A 14618-nucleotide genomic window follows, 5' to 3' on the forward strand; every position below is an offset into this window, starting at 1 on the left:
TTTCTTACAGAACTGAAAAGGGTGAGGAGACTCGTTTGGCTGAGAAATGTAGAGGGAATTATAAGTGGGATTTTTTGCATTCTCAGAGCGCATGCATGTGTGTGTTTTGCCCCTCTCTACCCTCTACCTTGGCTGCCAAAACATGTTAGCATGTATCTCTCTGGCTAGCGCCAAAGTGCTCTGTACTTCATCAGTGGAAACAGGTGTCCCTGTGTTTCAGTTGGCAACTGCTGTGTTGCAAAAGGCCCTCAAGATTCCTGTGCTGTTGAGAAGGTGTTGCACCAGCCAGGAGATCCACTTCCTAAATTGTTTGTCACTGGTTAATGTGACCCCACATTCCATGTGTCTTAAGTGGCAGGAGACAGTATTAGAGCTGCTCATCTCTTTAATACCTATTCAAGGGTCCACGGGATCTATTTGATGGTGTAACACTTACGATGCAATCATTAATCTTAATATTTTCATTCTTGTGGAGGTCAAAGACATTCACAGAAGTCTGAGCAATTCCATTTTGTTCACTGAATCCTGTTTAACATATCCACAGTGTTCCTGGATGGCCTTGCAGAGTTTTCAGTTTCACAGATGTCTGAAATGTTGAATGTTTGTTTCTTTTTCTTTGGAGTAAGCAGAAATTATTTATTTAGTAAAAGAAAAAGAAAAAAAGAAAAAAGAGACAGAAAGTAAATACAGTGGTTCAAATTGCTTCTGCATCCAATTCAGGCTGAACACTGCTGTTCCTCTTTTGTCACTGCTTGTTCATCAGCATTTGCTTTAGTATTCCTTGATTTCAACTGTTCCTGCACTGTATTCCCTTTTATTTGGGTGTATTTTTCTTCTAGATCAGTCTCTGTCATGATTATTTTTAATATTTTAATATCATGGGTTTTTTTTTAATGTCTTAATGTTGGCACCTACGTGCTGCTGCTTTTTCAGTGTTAATTACAGTTGTTGTTTGTTTCAGAGCCTGTTCCTAGCCTCCCCATTCCATGCCTAGATCAGCGTGCCTGAGGAGACAGGCAGATTATCGCAGTGCTCCTGCTGTGGGTCGCGTGGCAGCAGCACACCACCGCATCCTTCTCAAGAAGGGGTGCCTCCCTTTGCCCCTTCTCCTTCTCGGTTCTGAAACTGAACTAGCAGGTGTTGTTACCCTTTCAGCTTATAACAATTGATTTACTTTATTTTATTTTATTTTATTTGTTTTTCCTTGCCCATTTGAGAAGCGGCGTCATACTACTATACTGTGGTAGTGGTGGGTTGGACTATTGGGCTGGGTTTGGGGGTTTTAGCAGGTGTTTTTTTGGAGGTGGCTTGTTTTTTTGCTGGGAAGACTTATTTTGGCTCAAGGAAGATATACTTAAGGAAAAATGTTATAGATGTACTCAGTAAGTCTCAACGTCTAATGGGACTTGCAAAATGACATGTAAAAAATGCAGTTCTTAACTCTCAGCCCCATTTGATTGAGTAAAGGTTCTGTGAACAAAGTTGATGTGCCTGTTTAAAACAGAGGCCCCCAATTTCTTTACTTTTGATCTTTTTTTGTTGACTGAAGAACCTCTACTTGGTCTGCAGTGTCTCCAACCATTTCTGCCATTTGCAGGTACGGAGGGGGATTGTGTGTATGTCAGCTTAGTAGCGAGGGAGAGTATAACAGGGAGGTCATACAACAGGTCCTCCCAGGGAATGGCAAAAACAAAGCTCAAGAACCCAACAGCAAATACTAAAGAGAATGAGGAATATGAATGAACGCTGGTCAAGAGGCGTAACAGAAAAAGGCATGAGAAGAACTGGCTTGTGCAGAGCCGGGTGTGGACTTCAGAGCTCCTCAGCGGCACCGACATCCATGCTTTGTATTCTTGCTTCCTCCATCTCCAGGAGGTAGGCCCTCAGAGCTAATAAATGAGGCTTGTGATTTACTGTAGTTGATTTTTTTCCTTCTGTGAAGCTTGTGCTTAGCTTGTGACACTTGAGTAGACCCTGAAGTCAAGAGGGGCTTTTCATGTGGTTAAAGCTAAGGGAGTGCTGAAGTGCTCTGACTGGTTGATTTGTGCTCCTTGCTGCAGAACTGCGTTTTAGCACACACAGTTTATTAAGGTCAGAGGAGGCAGATTTAGGAATAAAATTTGCTATACCTTGGGTTCTATTTCTGGGCTTCTTTCCACAAACCTTATCCCCATTGTGCAGATGCTTCTTTTCCCATGGCAGGGTCTGTTTTTGAGAGTGTTTTGTGACTATAACTGGAAGAGCTAGTGAAATTAGAACTATAAAAAGCAGGCAAATGATAAATGCATTGAGAGGTGGAGTAAAGAAGATTATTTTCCTCAGCTGTAATAATGGAACCATAAGCAATAAGACAAATAGGCTTAGAAAGGATAAATCTAGCCAGATGATTGCTTTTTTTTACCTTTCTGATAAGATTACAAAATAAGCAGATGAAAGGCAAGTGATATAATACATGCATTTTAGTAAACCTTTTGATACAATCTCACCAAAACATACACGAATAACTAATACATGTTGGCTTGGATAGAAACATGGTCATACAGACTGTAGATGAGTCAAAGGACTGTAAATAATGAACAGTGATGAATGGTGATGAATTGAGACAGGGTGAATTGTACTAATGAGGCTCTGCAGGGGTCAGGATTTAAGCTCAAGTTTTTATTCTTTAACATCTTCATTACAGCATCTTTTCAGCATGCTGTTGATTTCCCCCCTTGTCAAAAATGCCAGTGAGGCAGATAAGTAAAATATTGGCACCTACTGGGATTAGCCCTGGACAGAAGACAAAATCAAGTATTTATTAGAAATGCTCAGACCTTAGAAGTAAGGAAGCTAAAGAACACCATTTTTTAACAACAACAAAAAAAAAAATCAGGAGGAGGGACTGAACTTGCTACTAATGCTGATAGCCATAGAAAGCTGTAGTGAATAGTGGATTAAACAACTGGGTGACTGAGAAGTAGCAGAAGTGTTCAGCTGGGTTCCAGGAATCCTTAAATTAAAGGGAGTTTAGTTTTCTGTCAGGAATGTGTCGCAAGTTATTGAGCAGCTTCCTAAAGAAAGTTACTTAAAGCTTTGCTGCTTGAGACATCCCATTCTGCACTGGAAAAAAGCAATAAAATGTTCCGTGTGCAGGAAGATGGTGTCAATAACTTTTGTCTCTATGGTTTTTGTCTACAGGTCTAACGTCCAGATAGCTGGCCAACAGTGTCCTATATAGCAAGTGCTACCCCCAACCCAGCTCCCATGCCAGCGTCTCGACTCTGATGCTGCTGGATGTGACACCCTATAGCAGAGCCAGATATTTGGTGGTCTTCCCCTGGCATTTACACCTTCTTTCTTGAAGACAGGGAATGAAACTGAAAATGTCAGCATATGGTTAGCATTTCATACACGCTCGCTGCAGCACAGCAAATATGTTCGGCTGTGTTACGAAGAATGACCAGGAAATAGCTTAGGCTGAATAACCAGTTTCGGAGTGCTGTTGCTCAAAGATGTTAACAACAATAATATAGCAGAACGTCTACAAAATGATCCTGTACTAAATACCATCAAAGCAGGCAGGAATGGATTAGGCCTGCTCTGAATTCTGTTGTCAGGTTATTTTCAGAGAAAAATGCTTTTCTTGTTCAAATCAGCACTGCTGGAAAAACTTTTTTTTTTTTTTTTTTGACAGATTGCCACTGAGTGTTGAAATAATGATTTCAGTTTTTCTGGTACTTGTTTGTATCTTCAAAATATTATTAGGCAATAGCTAATAATTCCCTTATAAATCACATAATGCATAACATAAGGTGCACACATAATGGTGTTACAACTGGTCTAGATAAAAGCCTTTGTGAATCTGGCAATGCTACAATAATCAACACAGTACTGGCTTTTTTCACCTAAATCTGTCCCTCCTGGGTTGTAATGAAAGGTTATCACTTGCACATAAATAAATGTGTACAACTGCTATTGATGTGTCATGAAATAATAGAAAATTGAAGTTGGCAATAAAAATTTCTTAAAATTGTCATATGGTACGCTGTGGAAACATTTTTATTTTTTTTTATTTCTCCTCAGTTTCCATGCTCAGAAACCAGCTTGTTTAAAGCTTCCTCTGTGGATGAAATTGTGTATTTCAACTAGTTCTGAAATAACTGTTTTACTTAAGTTGGCATATAGAATATCTTGTCTATGCATTGGGAATTAAAGAAGGATATCAAAGGACATACCAAGAGCAATATTCCATCCTGAATTTAAGAAGAAAAAAGGGCAAACCAATTGCTGCAGAAATCTGAACTTGTAAATGCAGGCTTTCAACTCCTAACCATCTTGAGGAAATTCTAGGTTTATTATTAAAAAATCCATCAAACTAATTTTGCTATCCATTTCTTGTGGCAGTTGTGATATGTGTATCAGCCTGAATAGCAAATATGAAGCAATTAATTGCACTTCTATTCTAAAAGTTTGGGAAACATGTTTGATAACTTTTCTCTAGCGATGAAATGTTGCAAGTTCTTTCTGCCACTTCTTGTAATTAAGCCTGTATGAGATGTAATTAAGCCCTATTATATGTGTCTCACGCTGCTGCTGCTGCTTGTCTTCTTAAATCTAAATCTAAGCTAAAGGAAAAACAAAACTGTTTTCCTCCACATCTTTTAGGTTGAGTTGAAGCAGACTTAACACAAATGATTATGAAATTAATCAGATGTGAAAATACAGCTTTAGTTGCGTGTATAGCTTGAATTTAGAAAAAGGAAGAAAATACAATTAGAATAGTAAAAGACATGAATTGCATATAGATTATGCATCACTGTAATGCCACAAGGAAATTAAATAATTAGTTTGAAAGACTGGCAGACAGTGACAACTGTTTTGTCTCCAAAGTATATCTTTGTTCTGTACACTTCTACAATTTCAGTTGTGAAACAAATGATTTGTTTTGTGATAATTTACGTTGGCACCATTAGAAGCAGTTGTTCGATGACTTTGTAATGCAAACAGCTTGGTCTCTAATCCGATAAATTAGCATGAATATTTTGCTTTATTTTTCATGGGTATTAAGCCAATCATCAACCACTGTCACACCAAAGGCAGAGTGTAACTGATGTGGTCCTGTTGTACGTCTAACCCTTGCATCCTTTTGAATTCAGGAGAAAATGACTACAGTCTCTTAAAAATTTGGTACTGCAGTGTGTTGTCTGTGATGCTGTTCAGCAAATGAAGTCCTGTATTTATAGTTCCTGAAGAAACTGAAGTATACATTAATGCATAGGCTGGTTCTTTATCTCTTTAAGGCTAGAGAGGCTTGTGAATGAGATGCTATTTGGGATCAGCTGGAGTTGTGGCATACAATGGCTAGTGGTCAGTGTGGACTGCCTGTTTTCTTGAAAGATGTTTGGAAAATGTCCTCCCAGTTCAGTGTTAAGTAAAATGAACTGGCTGTGTTCATTTTGGTCTTGGCTATTAAATGAGAGGACAGAACATCCACCAGAAGAACACTCCTATTTCTTGAACTAAAGCTATGAGAGCAAATGGAATAATTTTTTATTTTATCGCAGAGTCAAACCCAGCATAGGGCCACAGCCCTGATGAGTGTCATGGCTTCGGTGTACACCTTTCACCTGATCTGTTCTTGGTCATCTGGAAGGTACCTTATTCCCTGGACATCCTTGAAGTATCTCCTTCCTTGCAGAACATGCTGCAGAGCCCTGGCCAGAAGCAGCATCTCCCATCCAGCCCCACAACCTGTGCTCTCTCAGCTAAATCTAGATGTCTCGTGACCTGGGTTGTGTGGTGGTAATTGACCCATTTGCCTGTCCTGCCCCATCTTGCCTTATATTAAACCAGGTTTGGAAATGACGGGTTTACATGGTGACCAGTAGGCTTTCCAAAAGCAAAGAAGAGTTTCTTCAGAAAAGAGAAAACATATTATAAATAAGCTATGTGTATGCTTAGTCAAGAGCAGGTCACCTGTCTTCTACAGTGGGACAATTAATTAATACATATAAAATAATGCATGTCCTTGTTGTAGACTACTCTGGTATCATATAGAACCTGCCTTTTCTGGTATCAGTATCCCCAGCCTCCACTGATCACTTGTTCCTGCAGTAACTCGTCTCCTAACCACTTAGGCAGTAATACAATCACTAACAAGCCCATGTGGATACATATAACAGTTCTTATAAAATTAATGCAGTAATCTTCAAATGTTCAGTGATTCCATAGCATCTGTCACGTAGTGCCCCTAGCCACACTGTATTGTAAGTGCTTAAAAATAATATTGGAAAATGTGTTTTATCAGGAAGCCACTAGATGTACACATTTACCATAATTCATTCCAAGCTATGAAATGAGGATATAGGATAAATAATGCAGTAAAATGGGAATAATCAGGTAAGATTAGACCCCTGATACATAGAAGCATGAAGCTAAAAAATTAAGTATGATACTGAAATATTATTTGAGGGTAATACTAAATATTGTTTTATACATTCATATATAGTGAATATCTGCTTTATCAATGGGAAATGAGTTAAAATTATACAGATGAACTAATACTTTGGATTGTAATTGAGCTTTCACTACAGTCAGTTTAGTTATCTACTTTGTGCATTTTCTTTTTAAATACTCATTAGTTCAGGAAATTAGAGAAAGAAGCAGGTAAGATGCTGTATTTTTCTTCCACTCCCTTAAGTACTTTATACCTTTTCATGTCAGTGTTTTTCCTCCTGAGTCCTGTAGCAGCATCTATCCTCAGCTCAATAACCGTACCTCTGTCTGTAGTTTTGCTATTCTTGTCTTGCGTGGCTCTACCCCATGTGCTTTCTCACATCCCTGCCTCACAACTTAGCAGTTTTCTCAGAAATGTGAGTCAAGGTAGCACAGCTGTGCCATACCGGCCTTGGGCCTGGGATCACAGGCAGCAAGACCCCAAGGAGGAGGGTTACAGTACTTACTGTAGAAAAACATCTTTTCAGGCCTTGATTCTCCTGTTGCTCAAATAGAAGTAAGCACAGAGCCCTAGAGCAAGTCGGATCTTTCTGACAGAATATTCTCCCTCAGAAAGAAACGCTGATCCAGTGCAAATGTGAAACAGTGTAGGAAACAAAGTTTCAAAAGAATTTTCTATTTAAATTCATTTCTTTGGAGAACTGTGTTGACATTATTGTTTTGACATCTTCAGAATAAAAGGATCCTTTCTTACTTATTCTGAATTTGTCAAGAGTCCGCAGCCTAAGAAAAGGGACAAAGTGTTTTGAAACTATTTGGAAGTTTCAGCTAGTTAAAAGTGCCTTTTTTTTTTTTTTGTTATAAAATCATTACAATCTTAGACTCTTCTTCCTGATTTGGAGCAGAAAAGGTTTTGAAAACCCCCCAGTATTTTCCCAGGATAGGAAAAGCGTTTCTTATCTGTCAGTGTAACTGATAATTAGGAACATTCTTGATAATAACAATTTTTTTAAAAATAAATGAAGACATTGAATCTGGATTTTTTGTGTGGCAGATAAGGAGGAGATTGAGATAAAATTTTCTGCTACCTTAAAGAAGAAGGAAGAAGATAAGGCATGTATATGCAAACTCCAGAGCTAGGGGGCTCAGAAAGAGAGGGGTCTTTCTTCTTATGATGATGGGAAGACGAAAAGCCAGCCGTGGCTGTGCTAATTTTCATATTATAGCTTCATCCCAGAGCATTCCTGTCCAGCATCCTGTCTTTTTTACGGGTTTGAGTATTAGGTCTCTTTTTGCAAATTAAATTATGCTTTCAGGCTCATATATGTAAGGAAGAAGAATAACACAGGGGAAACTGGGATACCATGAACCTGTTTGTGATACAGAAGAAGGGTTGGCAGGTTTCGATCTAGTCATGCCGGGTATTTCCCATCTGAGGGTGTGGAATTGCCTGGGTTTGTCTGTGCTGGGCTGACCCAGCAAGGCCCATGGCCAGAGGGGTCCAAATTGGATTTGGATTGTCTGTGATGGTGCTGTTGATGTGCAGGTAAAATCACTTAGCACAATGTGTAAAGCCACCATCCTTTCAGGGAAAAAGCAAACCTTTTGTGGTTACGTGAATGTTACAGGATCTATTTTAGATTATGAATGAAGTCTATACAGACTGCAGGTGAGATCTTAGGCAGGGCTGAGGTGTATATCATGCCTGCATAGAGAACTTTGCATTTACATGTGCTTGTTTCTTGAAAAGATATCCTGTTACTACCTTTTCCAAATAAACCAAAATGGATTATTTTTCCAGAGGTCTTCAAAATCAATGAATTACATTTTAGTCTCCAAAAGGTGAAAAGGTGTACACCTTCAGTGGAAAAATACACCAATTTTAACTACTTTCGGAAGAGTTACCAACCCAGATCCAATCTAGGCAAGTTTGGAAACTGGTCTTTAAAGCCATCCTCGTATTTTTGCAATCTATGTGCATTGAAAGCTACCTATCAAGGAGTCTGCCTCTTAAGATGGAGATGCACTTATGCTAATGCAATTTACTTGTCTTATTTAAAATAAATCTAAAGGAATTTTGATTGTGATTTAATCAGAGTATTTTCTTGGAAAGGTATGCGTTAAAGGTCAAGTGCTAGAGTCTATTTGGAAGAAACCAGGACCATTTGCATTAGCATCAAGACAGTTTCTTACAATAGCTTCTGTGCTCTCTGCACCCTTTGGGGGCTTGGTTACTTGGAAAAGGCACTTATTTCTGGTATTATGACATCTATTTTCCTCATATTCTTTCCACTTTTGGCCCCAAAACTATGCCCCAAGGAGCGATACCCTCAGGATAGTGTCAGAGAACATTGGCTAGGCTGCTTGGACCCATGCAGTAGGGCAAGCTCTTCTCGGTGGTGGGCACTTCATGCTGACGTTGCCCTCCCTTCTCTGTCACGCAAGTCCTGAGGTTGGATGCCAGCTCATTTTTCTCTGCTGGCTTTCTGCCAGGTAAAGGGATTAGATGTAACTGTGTTTTGGGTTAGTGCTAACGAAGGGAAGGGTACAAAAGGAGGGCAAAGTCTGCCATTTGAGTGCTGCGAGAGGAGGCCCATGACTCCTCTTCGTGGCTGGTGTCCTGTTAACAGGCTGACCTGACAGGGGTGGGCAGACCTTCAGACTCCTCTGCCCGCTCACCCCTTCGTCTGGTCTCGGCAGTTCACACACAGTCTTGCTTAGCTGAAGAGCCACTCGGCCAGAAGAGACTCTGTGTCTGGGTAGCTGGAAACCTGTGCTGGGAGGCTCAGGGTGGGTCACGTAGCCTCTCCCGACTTAGTTGCAGTGTGTCAAGGACAGATGTCACCCCGTGTCCCACATCTTTTTCCTTAGAGAAAAACAAGAAACTGTCCAAGCCAGGCCTGGAGTTGACCCCATCATCATCCACTTACAAACTCAAAATTAGGAAATTTGCTGAGACTGTTGTTCAGAAACGTTAGGAAATCAGTAGGAAATTGCTGAGACCATCTGGGGGTTTTTTATTTAATATTTCTATTCCTTCTTATCGGAAGGAAGGAAAAAATTTATATTGCTTTATTGTAACAGCTGTACTCTGGGGTTGTAACATACAGGTGTCTGTCTGCCTCTAATGGGTGAAACAGCAGTTTATAACTATAATTTAAGGTAATAGAGGTGGATTTCTTTTGTTAAAAACATGGCTCTGGAACACCAGTTCTTCTATTAGATGCCCCCTGGTTGATGTCTTGTCCCCCTGGCATCACACTGGAGAAGAAACATCCTAAAATTCTTACACTAGGTGAAGAATTTCTCTATCAGGCTAGTAAAAATGACAGCATTTTTTCCCCCTCATCAAATTGACCTCTTTCTTCTGTATCCAAATATAACTCCTCTTGCTTTTTTGAGTTAAATTATGCACAACTACAGCAAAACAGTATTCTGAGTTTTGTCATGCATAGTAATTTCTTGATTAGTACTTTGGATGTCTTCACACTTGGGTATTTACAAGTTGATTAAATGCCTTGGTTACCTACTTGGATAGCAGTTGTTAGAAAGTTGCAGCATTTTGGAGGGAGAGGGATTCTTGTTTCTTTCTAAAAACCTCGCAGTGCTGTAGAAAAGGTATGAATGTGGAAACCTTGGCTGCAGTGATGAAAAAGGTGCAGGCAGTAGCTTTTCTTCTCGGCTTTGCTTCTCTAGTATGGCGTTTCCCAGCTTGGGACCTGAGGTCCTCTGCTCCGTAGTGGCTGGGCTGTCGTTGTGTTGGGCAACGCCACTCCTCAGAGGTATCTAAAGCTTGTAGTAGTATAGGATTGAAAGGGAAGAGCGGGCATGATGCAGCGAAGAGGCAGTGTCAGCGCTCCCTCTCCTTCTCGTGCTGTGGTGGGAGCTCAGGGATGTCCAGCTCTTCCCTTTGTACCACCTCATGGGCAGGTCTGTGTCAGTGCTGCGGGCACGAGCATTTAAAAGATCAGTCTGCCAGCAGTTATAAAATGTACTCTTCTATGAAAGTGCCAGTTCACTTACCTGTCCCTAACTAAGAAATCCAGCAGTGAAAGCCTGCTTTAAGATATTTCAGCTTCTGCTTTCCTTACCAGGGGTTGCAGTTCAGGCTTGAGAATGCCTTAACCCTCCTACCCGCCAGCCCCAGCAGTGCCAAGTGTTTATTTTCTTAGGAAAAGAAGCTTCTTGGGAAGCTAGAAAGTGTCTGTCCCTCCCATAGAAATAGGTAGTCATTGCTGTTTAAAAGGAGAAAATACATTAGAAATAACAGTCTCAGATTTGAGAGGGTTTTATCCTGCTGCCCTGGGTTTTATGTTGGGTGGCATATTGGGCTGATCCGAGACTGTTTATGTGTGCTTCCACCTTCTTTTCAAAAACAAATAACACTGCAAGACTCTGTGGTTGGTTTTGTGTTTTGTTTTTTTTTTAATTTCTCAGTCTTTCAGTAGAATATATGCCTCTTCCACTATTTGTACAGCCCGGCATCCATATTCTGTGCATGATTACATTTATGTATAGTTTACTATGGCTGAAGACACAAGTTCTCGAAGTGTTACTACTCCCCTTGCTGGTGTGTTGTAGTCATGGCACTTAGATACTTACCCGGCTTTCCAGTGGTAATATGCTTGCTATTTGGATTCATGAGGATGATTTTATGGAGAGAGAGAATAAAATCTAAGAGTATAGTTTTTTGTCTCCTTTCCTATATCGTGTGACTGTTAAATGAATAGAATGGCTTTCACCTGTCTTTCTGATTTATGCAGGCATGGACCTTGGACATGTGTAGACTTGTCAGCATATTTAGCATATTTTTATTTGTGGTGGGAGCTATTTAAACAATGGCATGATAACTATTTTAGCTGTTTTGTTTTTCAGAATGATTTATTCTCCCAAATAAAAAATCAAAAAGGCTTGTAGACATTTTGGTAAAGATTTACTGATATAGCTGTATTAAAGGATAATAATGATAATTAACTTCCCAAAACTTAAGAAGCTGGAATTGTTTAACGTAGTAACTGTGAGTGTTTTTCTGGACCCATGTGACTGATGAGATCAAGTGTTACTACAGCCTCACTTTCAGGTAAAATCAGTTCTTCGTCATGCAAATAGAAAAGTGTGTACAGCTCTTTTGCCTCACTGTACAAATAGTGAAAATATTACTTTACAGAGAAGCAATGATAAAGAAGCTAGACCAGGTTTTGGGGGAAATTGGGATCTGCACAAGGAACTTGATGGGTTTTTTCTTCCTTTTTTTTATACGTTGACAAAAGGTAACAGAAATAAGGCAGAGCTACATTTCAGGAATTCATCAGCTGCAGTCCAGAATAATGGTCTCCTCATGCATCTGGTGTTGCGCTGGAATAGCTTTCACATGATTTTATATAAGCAGGACATAATTTGGTTGCTTGTTTGCCCAACGATAACAGGCCGCATGGGGCCAGACAGAAAATCTGCTGAGTGCAGTTATCTGGTCTCCAGCATGTAACCAAAAGCAGATTGCAAGGGAAGAACGCAGGAATAAAGCAAAAATTTGTGGTTCCTTCCCCCGGGCTCTCCCACTTCCACTTAGGTAATACTCTAATGAGATTTCAGAATAACTTTAAAAAAAAAAAAATATTTTATCCTTGTTCGTTGGAGGGCCCAGCGTGGAGGAAAGTTGGTGGTGTTTCTGGGAATGGCACTGAAATGTAGCAGGGCTTTAGAAAAGGTGCAGGCAGCTCTGCCCACAAAGTGCTGGTGCACTGGGCAGTGGTATAACATATACAGTGAAATGAGACTTATGGGCATTACAGAGTCCAGTCTCGCAGGGTGTGCCTGTGTTTCACGTGGGGTCTTCTATGTCTTGCTGTGATTTTTTTCATTTCAGGGTGTGAGGCTGTGTTTGAGGACCACGGTGTGGAGCCCCAGTGAGCCACTAAAACAGACAAAGAATAGGGAAATGCGCTTTGTCCGCACTCATCTCTGTGAACAAAATAAAATCAAATGACATGTCGAGTAATGGTGGACCTGGATCAGAGCTTGTGATGTGCGCACCTCTGGCTTGTGAATATTGAGTCTGAGACATAAAATCTAAATCTCAGCCATTAATTTTCATTGTAATAAACCAAGCCATTTCATTCAGTGTGCTTTGTCTCCTTTTGTATAGGCTGTCCAGATGAGGTGTCCTGACCATGTAGGGGCTGTGGAGGTGCTTGGCAGGGAGCTTTTGTGGCTAGAGCAGGTGGACAAGTGGGGGGAGACTATGACCCCCATCCTGTCATCTGTCACCTCAGTACTATATCCTGGAGGATACACTGCTCTTACTCTGCTTTTTGCTACAAGCAGTGGATTTTCCTCTGTGAGGACCTGACCTGAAGCCCATCTGTGGGAGAGTGTTCCTGATGCCTATTTAACAGCATTCCTATTTAAGGAACGACATTTTCAAGGTATATAGCTAAAATATAAGTAAGTTGAGACTTCTTTTTAATTGTTTTTCTGCCTGGCTTTGTATAACATACTGGAAAAAATATTTAAGAGATCTGTGTCTGCAAAGGTTTCTGTTGGAGTGGGCTACATTGCCTCTTTTAAAAAAAAAAACCAACTTTTTTTAATTAACCCCCCTGAGGATAAATGTGGCTAGTTGAAGGCACTAAGGGATTGTAATCCAGAAACACAGAACTAATTTCCTTGTTTTACTTTTAAATTAGTCTTTTTTCTGTTAACTAAAATTGAAATGTTTCAATTATGAATAATGCCAGGAAGAACTAGCACACTTGAGTGGGTTTAATGAATTGCGTGTGTTCTTGCTGCTTTGTGAACGTGTGCGTGGCGGTGGAGTTTCTGAGACCTGTCACTTAATATATACTGAAATGCATGTTTTATTTATGATGTATTAATTTTAACTACCCTAGCTTTTTGGTTTTATGAGCAGGGTTTCTGGAGAGCCCTAAGATCATTTTAATATGTTCAGAAGAAATTTCCACAGACACTGAACTGCAGAGCTTTATGTCTCATGAAAGTGTAAGAGTAGCATGTTTCTTGTCTACATTTATTAGCCTTAAGAAGGCACTGGATTTTTCTGTCATGATTGAGAAAATACTGAAGGGTGGCTTATTCCTTCCCCTGGGTAGATAGTTAGCCTGCGTTTACAGTCCTTGGTATTATATGTCGATTCTAACCAATATTAGCCGATGTTGAATACGAACAAAGAGACAGCAGTGTAAGTACTGTGCTAAAACTTGAGAACAGGTACCTTTTTTTTGACAGTAATTTGAAAGGTCAAATTGCAATTTAGAGCATCTTAGTATTGGTGTTTGTTGTTTTTAAGGAAGCAAAATTTCCTTAGAAGATTTGAACTTAGGGCATTTTTATGTTGCCTGCATTTGAACAATTTGTCTCTTTTGCCATGTCTTTTTTGTTTTGTGAGCTATTCTTTATCTTCTGTAAGAAATTGCTTACTGAAAAGCTGTATTTTAAGCCTTCAATTTAATGTTCCAGAGGAATATAGGAGTACTTTTGACTAAAACTTCAGTTCTACAGTAACTTGCAAGAACACATGCAAACTGCTGTTCTAGCTAACATCATTGATTATAATAGTGCAAAGGCAGGGAATGCAGCAAAGAAAAATAATGTGGTAAGGTTATTACTTCATAAGAAAAACTGGAAAATATAATTTATGCTCATTAAGTGAGGAGACAAAAAAAATGTTTTCACTATACACACACACACACACATACGGAGTTTTCATCTGCATTAAGAGTAGTTTGTGAATCTTCAGCTTTCGCCTTAACGAGTAGCAGTACAAAGTAAAGAGGCTGGTATCTTTTCTGGGATTTCTCTAATTTCACAAATTTAAAATGTTTGAGGGACAAAAAAATGGGATTTTTGTTTTGGGAGGTGGTTGTGTTTTCTAAGAGCTCATTTGTAAACCAAGCTTCCCTAAGTACATGCTTTCCACTTACACCTTTGGAGAAGATAACCGAGCAGATGAAGCTACACACGTACTCACGTGGGTGGGCTGCTCTGGGGAAGGAATGACTGATTTGAGGTGGGCTTCAGTGTGGGGTGAGGGATTTGTAGCAAGTGACAAGGGTTGCAGGGCTGGCCCAGAGTTAATTCTCTCTTCTACTTTTGCAGCATCACCACTCAGTGGTAGACAGCTCTTAGAATCAACAGAAGTGTTATCAGCTCATTGGATGTTG

General features: G+C 39.9%; 1 protein-coding gene and 1 long non-coding RNA gene across 7 annotated transcripts in view; both read left to right on the top strand.

The window, feature by feature from the left end:
* CHST9 (carbohydrate sulfotransferase 9) overlaps positions 1-14618 on the top strand; it is a 96232-nt gene that overhangs the window by 41992 nt on the left and 39622 nt on the right. The window lies entirely within an intron of this gene.
* Positions 968-4314, top strand: LOC115340666. The gene is made up of 3 exons (XR_003923124.1): positions 968-1137; positions 1598-1875; positions 3181-4314. It is a non-coding gene; the product is annotated as an uncharacterized LOC115340666 (long non-coding RNA).

This window comes from Aquila chrysaetos, chromosome 4, assembly GCF_900496995.4.
Source record: "Aquila chrysaetos chrysaetos chromosome 4, bAquChr1.4, whole genome shotgun sequence".
Classification (NCBI taxonomy): domain Eukaryota; kingdom Metazoa; phylum Chordata; class Aves; order Accipitriformes; family Accipitridae; genus Aquila; species Aquila chrysaetos.